This window comes from Triticum dicoccoides, chromosome 2A, assembly GCF_002162155.2.
Source record: "Triticum dicoccoides isolate Atlit2015 ecotype Zavitan chromosome 2A, WEW_v2.0, whole genome shotgun sequence".
NCBI lineage: Eukaryota > Viridiplantae > Streptophyta > Magnoliopsida > Poales > Poaceae > Triticum > Triticum dicoccoides.
Window position 1 is genome coordinate 765,056,801 of NC_041382.1, and position 10,110 is coordinate 765,066,910.

A 10,110-nucleotide genomic window follows, 5' to 3' on the forward strand; every position below is an offset into this window, starting at 1 on the left:
GAGGCGGGGATCGAGAGCTCGCCGGAGCTCTTTGGAGAGGTAGTTGAGAAAACTATATTGGGTATCCTTATGAACTGCGACAATCAAATTGTGATCACGAAAGTGAGCAGCTCAAAGGATAATATGAAGTCACCATGACATGTTCACAGAAGGTTAAAGTCTGTCAGAAAAATGAGAAACTCCTAAGTTATTGCATTGGATTATATCCAAACATCTAAGAATCTGGTAGATCCTTTTACTAAGGGTCTATCACATAATATGATAGATAATGCATCGAAGGAGATGGGTTTGAGACCCACAAAATGAGTTGTTCATAGTGGTAACCTAGTATATGTTATCGGAGATCCCATGAATTAGATGTGGGAAACAAGTTGTTGGTCAACTGAGAGGAGAGTATCCTTACAATTAATACTACCACTCCATGAAGATGCAATACTCTCCTAATCTGCATGGCAGGTTGATGTATATCTTAATGTGTTCTAAGTGGTTTATTTAAGCAGAGATGTTGTCCTGCGGAACGTCTTTTGAAGAACACACATATATGAGTCTGATTGTTAAATATCGCAATCTATGAGAGTAGGGTGCTCTTTAGTAAACTCATGGAAGGTCTCGGAGTATGACGCATAAGCTCCACCTGCAGGGAAGATCCACGGTAGCCTAGTATCGCTCAAGGCTTTGTGTGAAGCTAGATTTGCAGAAACTTGCAGTTCAAGCCCTAGTCCACTTTTCAAGTTGCTTACTAGTGTAGCATAGAGTTCTAGATGGAAGTTCAACTTAACAATCTCCACTTCAGTACCTTTATATAAAATAGTGTTTGAAACCAAAGGTAAATTTTGTGTGCCTCTAGGATCTGGCGTGGGACTGCTGAAATTTAGTGTATTTTGGTTTAGCCCAATAATATTCTCAGAATTCCTAATAAATCCTAGATGACCACTTAGCCCATTCGTGCAAGGCAAGTGGTGGAACTAGAGTTCACAATTCTAATAAATCCTTATAAGGGAGGATGTTTCCCCACATGTATGAGCATGAGAACAAGAGAGACATACCGCTCACTTCTCTCCACCGCCCGCCTCGCCACGCCTCGCTTCGTCACTCCGTGCCGCGCCGCGGGTTGCGGGAATGAGCTGAGCCGTTGTCTAAATCCGAACGGTGCATCCCTTTGGCTGCTGGTTGTTCGCTTCGTCTCGCACTCTTCATTTCATCTCTCGTCGCTACCCATTCACCTCCTTCTCCTATGCCTATAAAAGAGAGGTCGCTCCTCTCCAAAGAGACACACCACAACAATATCTTCCTCATGCCTCCAAGTTCTTGAGCGCTGAACTACTGCTACGATCTTTCCCATCCCGGCTTGCGGCGTGCACCGTAGGTCGGGACAGTAGGCCTCCGAAACCCAATCACTTTGAGTCATGTACGGGAGAAGGGTGATAAGGTATTTTGGGAGCGCTTCGACTACAGACTTCTTCATCATGGAAGGCACGGACACCGATGACTTCTTCCCTGACGTCGACAACCTCTTCGACGACATGGCCGGCGAGGACGACATCCCCAAGACCAGTGCTTCTCCTGTTGTTCCATACGTCTTCGTGTTCTTTCTGTTTAAGATCCTGACATAATTTCTTGTTCTAGCTTCTGTTATACAAATGTACCGTTCATATTCACTACTTCAGATGCCATTTGCATACACTCTGTTGGATTGCATGATTTGTCTTATCTCTGCTATCATAGATTCATAGTCATGATTTATCTACTGTTTTTGTTAATAAAATCATATGATAATTTGCTTATATTTCCAACGGAAAATCATATGATAAATTGCTTATATTTCCAACAGAACTGTAAGGATGTCTTATATTTTGATACAAAGGTAGTACATATATAATATGAGGACAAGTGTGATGTAGTGTTGGGATCACAGCTAACCTCTTCCTTGGCCTGATATATATGCTCAACGTGGTGTAGAGTACTGGTCTGCAAGTGACATTACGTGTCACACGATGTATTGTGTGCAAAAGAAGTCTGGACACTTTTTGCCATCCAAGATATCTCAAATATCCACGCATCAATCTGCATGTCTGAATTTCATTAAATTGGAAGTAAACCTAAGATCTTTGCCCCCCTGCTGCGCCGCCCGCCCCCAAGGTGTCATGCAAAGCACGGCTGGGCTGGGTGCTAACAAAACGGTGATGCTAGTATACTGTCAAAGTCCTTGTAATCGCGATAGAACCTGGCAGGGCCCTTGATGATTCGCAGTATTTTTCTGAAGACAAGATGTATCGGTTCTTGCCGAGTCCGTGTCTCGGTTTGCAGACAGCTTTCAAATATGTTCTCCCATTTTCGAATTTGATTCTAGACGGTCACTGCAAGTGGCTTCTCCGTGAAAAAAGGTCATGAACTGAAGCATTATAGCTACAAGCAATGCGGCACGATACAGCTGGTTTGGTGAAGCTTCGAGAACACTTCGACCAGATGGCACTAGTACGACCTACGGCATTTAAAAAAAAACTTTGCGTGAGCAAGTTCCAATGACCATGAGTTTTTTTCTACCAACCAGCAGTAGCCCTGCTTTGCATTAAGAAGAGAAATACAGTCTTACACTGTCCATTAAAGCGGTTACGAAAACACACCTGCTGAACCTCACATTACTCTGAACTATTTATCTTACATCCTCATAGCCTGAGTGAACAAACTAACATCAGCTTTGGCCTTTTCTGCAACCGTGCTCGGCGTGGTGCTCATGTTCTCGAAGGTTCTCGCATTTCTTATTGTTGTACTACTGTCCATTTTTGCATCAAAATTCATGCGAGCAATAGTCTTATTTTATTGTTTCTCCCAAATAAAAGAACTTTTGAACTCGAAACTTGGCAGATCAACATCACAAAAGTACTACCACACGCAAAATAAAATTCATATTTTTTGGCACAATATTTTTTTAAAATGATTCAACTCATTTGAAATTTAACAAATTTATGTTCCATAAAAATCGGAATAAGATTATAAAAAAGGGTCACTTGGGTATAGTTGACGTAAACTGAATGCTAAATGTTCTTTTGTTTGAAGAAATAAAAAAGAGAAATTTCTATACAAGGATAGCATGAATTTTGACGCAAACTGAAAGATCTAGATTGATGGTAGGCTGGTACTGTAGTATAACCATACCACCATGCATCCTTGTGTCATGTCATTTGCCGTGGCATGGTCATCCAGATGGAAATTGCTCTATGTTTTTTGTACTAGCTCGCTGTTTGAAGTGACTAAATCAGTAGTTCAAGTGAACAACAAACCATATATTCATATCATACAGTGCGAGATGGAAAGATTAGAAAAAGGTGCCAGACATGATGGTCATGTCTGGATTGATTTTGCACTGCTTTTCCTATTTGTCTCTCGATACACACACAGTCGCGCGGTTAATTTTTTTCTCCCTTTGTGTGATGAAAAAATAATATCCTGAAGAGTGAAATATGATTCACCAAACTCCTTATTTGAAATGCAAAGGCCGCAAATCTCACGTGACACATGTGTTCTGTTGGTTCTAACATGAAGCTAAGAGAATATCTTTCGCTTCCTGCACAGAAACTCTGTTGCTAGCTATTCTAGTACTTCTACAAGTATATGATCTTATCCTGCAAAAAAAAAAACAAGCATATGATCTACTTTGCTATGAATTATTTAGCACTGCTCTCAGATTGTCATAAGCAGAAATAATATGGCATAACAACCCGTACTTCTACAAGACTTACTTACACGGGGTCTTTTTGCAACAACACTAACGTAATCCAATATCGGGGAAAGATTTAAAATGTCACGCGTTGCATTTTTTGACAAAGAGCGCTTTTTATTGACTCATAATGAAGCATCAAGAAAATACAGACACAATGAGTATACACCGGGTCTCTGCATAGCTAAAATGCACACAACCAAAATCAACGCACGCATAGAACAAACCACGTTTGTAAAAAGCAAAGTCATACAAGATCAACGATGAATATAGCCTACACACACAAAAAAACCAACAACTGAAGCCATCAAAACAACGATCGACAAAATGCAGCACTGACCATCGGTTCCTTGCTTCCTTTGAATCGGTTCTTCGGGTTTGCATCATTCGGATCCCCACGGTTCCTTGCTTCCGTTGCATCGGTTCTTTGGGTTTGCATCATTCGGCTATGGTCAAGCATGACCCTGAGTTAGCTGGTCAAGTACGATTTCCATTAATTGAAGATTTAATGTGTAGTCATCGAACATCACCCCCAATCTATCAGTCGGTTCCATTAGGCTAGTCACAATGGGGAGGAACTTAGGAGTAACATCACACACTCCAATACAACTTTACTTATGTGTCACATATTTAATGAAGAGAGAGGTGCTTGTGGTAACTAGCTAAGTTACCGGAACATCACACACTCCAAAAAACAATGAGTCTATAACCTAATAAATACATTGTTGCATGACACTACATAGATGTTCCTACCCACTGTGAAGGTAGTAACATAGTCTAGGGAAGTGTGTAAGTTACTAGACTATGTTCTTGCCCATTGTGACCAGCCTTACCCCATTTGCATGTTCTTCATAAGAGAGTCAGTCAGTTCTGTTGAACATGTGTACATGTACGTAGGTCTGGGTTTTGTATGCCACACTTGTAGTGTCTGTCTCCCTCTGTATGTATGTGTATCTTAGGAGACAAAATACCGGTCGCACCCTTTTTATTTTGGGCCCCGCCGCCGCGGCCCCCTCGGCCGCCCCCGCCGCCGCGGCCTCTGCCGGCGCCCCCGTCGCTGCGGCCCCCTCCGCCGCCCCTGTTGCCGCGGCCTCCTCGGCCGCCCACGCCGCAGTGGCCTCTGCCAGCGCCCCAGTCGCCGCGGCCCCCTCGGCCGCCACTGTCGCCGCGGCCCCTTCGGACGTCCCCGCCGCCACGGGTGACCCTTCGGAGCCCCCGGAGACCGGCTCTACCTCCTCCTCGCCGGTCTCCCTCTCGGCTCCGCCGGCTGCGGCCGCACCTCTCACCGGTGTGGTCACTCGGGCTCGGACTGGGACATTTCGTCCTAGTACGCGTGTGTCGTGTCTACCTCGGCCCCGTCCCCGCTCCTCACCTCCGCTTGCGCAACCCTTCGGGATCTGAACTGGCTAGCTGCGATGCGTGAGGAGTTTGACGCCTTAAAGCGCAACAGTACGTAGCAGCTTGTCCCGCGTCATCAAGGACACCAAGCACTAAATGAGAGAGGGAGAGGCGGAAACGAGGCCGCCTGAGGCGGCCGGACTACCACCGCCGTCTCCTCGATCCTCGCCGGGTGGCTGTGCAGGAGGGTCACATCAGATCTGTCCGCGCTCTCCCAGTGCCCTCGTGGCGGCGCCGTCGGGGGGAAAGGAGGGGCTGACGGGATCGGGCGGTGACCGTGGCGACCAGCCGCACAGTGAGATCGGGCGGGAGGAGATACGATGGGCACAATGGCGGGTGATCTTCTCCGACGGGACGGATCCGGGCATTTGGATCGAAGGACGTCTTCGATTCAATCCGCATTCGCGGTGGCTGGCTCTTCTCGATCTGGAGAACGCCGGCGGCCTCGCCGGCGATTATCTCCCGGACGGCGACATGATTGAGGTAGGTTTTCAATTCAAACTTGATGTACATGACGTAGTTGTTGGCGAATGTGTGCAGCTGGATTTACGACCGAAGGCACAGGAGATGACCGATCTGACAGAGCCGATGGTCCATGCAAGACCAGGAGGACGTTTTTGGACGCTTCTGGAGAGCGAGGACGAAGAACAGGTGGAGTGCCATGCCCCCACCGTCACCACGGTCACCTGAATGCCCATGGCCTCGCTGTGTGCCGGTCCGTTGCCGGAGCCCAAAATTACAACCGATCCGCATCGCTCAAAAACTCAAATTTCCAAGCTGGCCATGAAGTCATGAAGCCAGCCATGAAGGCGTGAGGAGTTTGACGCCTTACAACGCAACCGTACTTAGCAGCTTGTCCCGAGGCTCTGCGACGGTGACGCGGTACGGCCGGATGACGCGGGCGAGATCGTCATGTTCCACACGCGCACCGCCCGACGCCTCCGCGTCCCCCTGCCGGTGCTCCGGGGCTACAGGATCGTCGGCTTCAGCGGCGGCCTGCTCGTCCTCCTGCGCAAGCGGAACACCGTCGTCCGTGTGCTCCACCCCTTCACCCGCGCCAGCGTCTACTTCCCGTCCCTCGCCACCGTGTACCACCAGGAGATCAAGGACATGGAGTCTCTCCGTGACATGAAGGCCGCAATGTGCAGCAGCAAGAGGAGCGCCATGGCCGTCGTGGTCTGGTTCCCATGCAGAGGTGTGGTGCTCGCCGCCGTGGCCGGCTCGGGCCAATGGGAGGTCCTCCACCGCATGATGCTTCCTGTCCGGGACACCCTCCTCTTCCAAGGAAGGCTATACGCCACCAGGTTCTGCTCAGACGAGATCGTGCAGCTGTACCCTCCCACACAAGCACCAGCTGCACCGCTCGATAACGTGATAGCTACGCTGCCGAAAGCCGAGCTCTTTTGGCGCTTCGTCGACACCCTCCACCTCCTTGAGTCGGCCGGACAGATGCTGCTCGTCGTTCGACGTGTCGTCGCCCAAGAATCACCATCTGAGCCGCAACTATTGGCCTTCACGATCTACTCGGTGGACTTCCGCGACAACAATGGCGGCCACCCAGAGCTGACGCGGGTGACCAGCCTTGGCGACCGTGCCTTGTTCCTCACCATGTACGACAGCTGCTTGTCCGTCTCGGCCAGGGACCTCCCTTCCCTGGGCAGCAATCCCATCTACTTCTCCATGCGCTTCTTCTCGGTTCAGGTGGGATCACTAGCGACCGGCCATTGGTGTAGGTCCGAGGAGTTGGCGGCGCAGTGCCAGATACACGATGGGGAAAAAAGGATCCGGGCGTCGGTTCGGCCCTTCACCATTGCCGACCATCTCCTCACTTTCTGCCATCCTAGCAAGTGGACCAAAGGGCTAATGTTCCACAAGTACCACTCCATCCCCAAATCGTTCAAAAAACTGTGGAAAAAGATCAACAAGGTGGCCCAGTTGCCGATTCCTCGCGATTCCAAGGTGCAAAACAGAAGTCTTGTAAGGCGCACAAAGAATGCGCCCCACTAGGCCTAGAGTTTGTAGTTTAGGGTTTACGCCTCATCATCTCTGGTAAGGTGGCAAATATGCTTTGGGCATCATCTGATCTTTCTGTTCATTGTTTTTTAGATATAGCTCACCACTCATGCCGAATAGTTGGGCGCCGTATTATCGAAAGTTCAAAACCATCAACTCGCTCGATTTGTCTTGTCTCAGAAAAGGGCACCCATGGCATATGCACATCAAATCCGTCAAGAAAGTTCAAACGACTGCCTAGGAGAGGCGTTTTGGCTTTCGAGCTCACCTGAAATCGTTATCTGGACCGCATAGAGCTTTGGGGATCTATGCCACGTTTTAATTTTGTGGGCCATATACAAATCAAGGCACAAGTTGATGGGTTCGAGCTAGTAACTCTTTCTTCTCTCTCTAACCATGAGTCCGTCTGCCCATGATTTATGCGCCCCAAAGTCTCTCTCTCTCTCTCTCTCTCTCTCTCTCTTCGTGCCGACGATGGCTGGCAGCTTTGGAAGCGCAACTTGGATCTAGTGGCCCCGCCAACATGCTCTGCTTTTGTTCGTAGTCCCTGGGTGACTGGAGAGCACGAATCCGACATCTCCATTGACTCTGGTGGCCCGTGCTCCCCGGCATCTCCATTGACTCCGGTGGCCGAAGGGAGTGAGACGGCCGGATCCGTCGATGATAGTGTGCGGGTGCTGGTGCTTGGACATGTCGACTTGCTTGGGTATGTTGAGTTGTTGACTGCCAGGTTGTGCAGGAACCGTAAGCCCAAAGCATGCAATCGAGACTAACGGCGCATCACAGTCAAACAAGCAGATATAGCAGTAAAAATTGTCCCCCAACCAAACAAATTGCTATTCATCATAATCAATTTCTTAAAGCAAGAAGAAAAACTTGGCATACAGTTCCAAGGATCATATAAGTTATTGTCTTTAATTTCTGCATTGCAAAGTTACAAACAACATCACTTTAAATGAACCTAGCAAATCAAGATCATATGGTTCCATTTGCATCGTGTGAACAAGCATAGCATAGTAATACCTTTGCAAGATCTTTGGGAACCACTTGCATTTGCATCGTGATTGCCACTGCCACTCCTATTTGCAGTTCCAGGACCTGAAAATCACATGCCAAAAGAACAACGGTCAGTTATGAAGAGTATGAAAATCACATGCTTACTTTGGTGTCCTCATATGAATTATAAACAAAAACAGTACAGCTTAATGCTCTAGTCTAGATACTATGGAATAAGTAATTTATATACAACCTGATGCTCTAGTTTGCCAAAAAGACAAGTCAAAAACTATAATCTATTATTGAGAAAGATACTGCAAAGCTTAGTTCTAGAACCACCACTTAATGGTACCGCTGAACATTGAAATTAACCATCGGTCAACATCTAAATAATACACAAGTAACACAACTGATTTTTTATTGGACGTTTTATAGATCTAAATAAATGATCAATTCAAACATGAGATGCTTGTGCAAACATACAAGCCAGTGGTTGGACGTGATAAAAAAAACTTTAATATTGCACACAAGCATCATCTCAACAGCTCAAAAACAAGCACACAACCCAGATCTATGGAACGATTATATATTTTAGGATGTTCAGAATAACATTTGGAACCCACTTTTTTGTTGGACTAAAATAAATATTACCAGATCGTGAGCATCCTTAGTGACTACCAGATGCATGTATGTTTTAGATTATATACCAAACCAAAACATTGTGAGACTCCTTGGTGACTACCAGATGCGTATATTTCAGATTAATAATCTCAATGCTATACGTTCAACTCATCAAGACTCACTTTTTCCCCGCGTATGATGTATGCATTTGCCAAGCCATTTACCAAGGACCTCTCCTAAATCTAAAGCAGCACAAGTAGACACAGATTATAACCAAGAAACAAAGTAACATCGATCTGAAATTGCTGAAGAACTGAAACTGCATACACGTATTTGGACGAGACAAATTGCTGAAGACTGAAACTGCATGCACGTACTGAAACTGCATCAAGAACATCTGTACCTTCCCGATCAAGTGGCCGCCCTCCATGCTGCTGCTGCTGCCCCGTGCTACTGCCTCCGTTGAACTGGTCGGCTCGCGCACCATCAGCTCCGATGCCGCAGCCGCCGAGCACCATGCTGCAGTCTTGGAGAAGCAAAGGACAGGAAGTGGATGGTATGGAGGTGAGGAATATGGAGGAGGGCCGGAGAAGTCTGCGCCTTGGCCGGAGCTGTGGAGGAGGGCGGGGAGATTGGGTGGAAGCGCTCGCGCAGCGGTGGCGCCGCACACAGGAGGAGGGACAGAAAACGAGCGATTCTAGGGTTAGGCTGTTGTGTTCGTGGTTTTGTCTCAGCACAAGCCTAACCGGAAGGCTCTCGAAGCTGGGCCGGGCCAAAAAAATCAAACTGGGCCAAATTATTCGGCCGGTAGGCCCATATATCGGCCCCTAGCGAGACGGCCAAAATTCAGCCGAAATACGTTTTTTCGGCCGAAAATCAAAACGCAGGAGTGACCAGCCTCGGCGACCGTGCCTTGTTCCTCAGCATGTACGACGACTGCCTGTCTGTCTCGGCCAGGGACCTCCCTTCCCTGGGCAGCAACTCCATCTACTTCTCCACGCGCTTCTTCTCGGTTCAGGTGGGATCACTAGCAGCCGGCCATTGGTGTAGGTCCGAGGAGTTGGCGGCGCAGTGCCAGATACACGATGTGGAAAAAAGGATCCGGGCGTCGGTTGCCCTTCACCATTGCCGACCATCTCCTCACTTTCTGCCATGCATCCTAGCAAGTGGACCAAAGGGCTAATGTTCCACGAGTACCACTCCATCCCCAAATCGTTCAAAAAACTGGAAAAAGATCAACAAGGTGGCCCAGTTGCCGATTCCTCGCGATTCCGAGGTGCAAAACAGAAGTCTTGTAAGGCGCACAAAGAATGCGCCCCACTAGGCCTAGAGTTTAGAGTTTAGGGTTCACGCCTCATCATCTC

At 47.9% G+C, this 10,110-nt stretch overlaps 1 long non-coding RNA gene across 2 annotated transcripts; it reads right to left on the minus strand.

Moving 5' to 3' along the window:
• Positions 1-3,393: 3,393 nt before the first annotated feature.
• LOC119352379 lies at positions 3,394-9,420 on the minus strand. 2 transcript variants are annotated; one of them, XR_005170163.1, is made up of 3 exons: positions 9,150-9,420; positions 8,153-8,227; positions 3,394-3,623 (listed from the first exon to the last, which is right to left on the minus strand). It is a non-coding gene; the product is annotated as an uncharacterized LOC119352379 (long non-coding RNA). The 2 variants fall into 2 exon arrangements; XR_005170164.1 differs by lacking the exon at positions 3,394-3,623 and adding an exon at positions 3,836-4,164.
• Between the last annotated feature and the right edge of the window lie 690 nt (positions 9,421-10,110).